The sequence below is a fragment of the Cupressus sempervirens genome, chromosome 4, assembly GCF_028749045.1.
Source record: "Cupressus sempervirens isolate cs-2001-9-10 chromosome 4, ASM2874904v1, whole genome shotgun sequence".
Taxonomy (NCBI): domain Eukaryota; kingdom Viridiplantae; phylum Streptophyta; class Pinopsida; order Cupressales; family Cupressaceae; genus Cupressus; species Cupressus sempervirens.
The window spans coordinates 898,351,208-898,352,761 of NC_143121.1; positions in this window are offsets into that span (position 1 = coordinate 898,351,208).

Genomic DNA, 1,554 nt, shown 5'->3' on the forward strand with positions numbered 1-1,554 from the left:
ATTAAAAATGTTTTAATAAATATCTCCTCAACCCAAACCTATGAGATAAATAAACTTTATTTATCCTCATCCTAAGCCTATCTCTAAACCCCCTTCTTAGCCTAATCCACCCCATCCACCCATACTAACCAAGCTTAGCCACTAACTCACCCACCCTCATTGAATGCCATCTACTTGCATATCTCTAACAAGCTTAGTCTAATCCTAAACCATCTCTAATCCCCCCCCCTAACCTTGTCACATTCCTTAAGCAAGCTTAAGACTTTCCTAAACCAAGCAAAGTCAATAATCTCAACTCCCTCCAAAATATCCCAACCACCCAACCATGAATACTCTTACAAAGCCATAAAGACTCTTACAAGCTCATTCATTGCTCTTACAAGCCATTTATGAGAGTATTTAAGGCCTTGAGCCTCCTTTGTTGACTCATCCTTTCCCTTTCCTCCATCCACTCACCCTATGACATGTGTCACTCCCTGATTGGCTATAAAGAAGCACAATCCATGTGCTCTCCTCTCATGCAATCTGAGCCCTCCATGAGCTTTTCCCCATCCTTGCATCTTAGCCCTCAAACCCTCAAGCCCTTAGCCTATAAATAGGATCCCCTCCCAAGCCATTTCAATCACAATCCTTAAGCAAAAGTTATAATGCCATTTTGGGAGCAAGTTTTACATCAAATCCTTTCACCCAAGCCAAAATCCATCAAGAACACCATTGAAGCTAGTTTGAGAACCTTGAGCATACATACCAATCCTTTACTTAGACTCATCTACCAAGTAAAGAGCTAATTCCTATTGGGAGAGTCCATTCATTTGGCTCACATTCCTAATTAGGGGTTCCTCTTTAGTCTCTCTTATATGTTATATTAATCTTTGTTAGTTAATGCTTTGTTCTCTTAATAGATTAGTATTTCTTGCTAACATATTAGTGTATACACACATGACATTCATGCATTCACCTACAAGTACAGAGGATGATAGGAAGATTTTGAGGGAGTACCATTTTTACATCAGCGATGATCGATCACATTCTACGGAGTTCGTACATGGTTATTTTCAACTATTTTATGGAGATTTGGCTAACAAGGGCATATCATATTGTCAGCACATTATTTGGTTAGACAATTCTGCATCTCAATTCAAGAATGCATGGATGTTCTATTGGTTGAGCAGGATGCACAGGTTGTGTAGAATTCAATATATGTGAAATTTCTTAGAGGTTGGTCATGGTAAGGGAGAGCACAATGGTGTAGGTGCATGCATTAAAAGATCCTTGTCTCATGAAGAACTAAAGTACAAATATGGAGCAAAATTGATAGATGCAAAATCCATCGTCCAATGGTGTAATGCTACAATGGGTCCAGGTAAGGAAGATGAGTCTACAGTTCATAGATTTTTTTGGTTGATAGATAATACTAACATTGCACTATATCAAGATTGTTGCACACTAACAGGATCTAGTGAGTTACACTCTTTTAGAAGCTCTGATGCAGGTTCATGGAGTATCCACACACAAAAAATGGCATGCTATTATCCATCATGTGCAAAGGAAAAT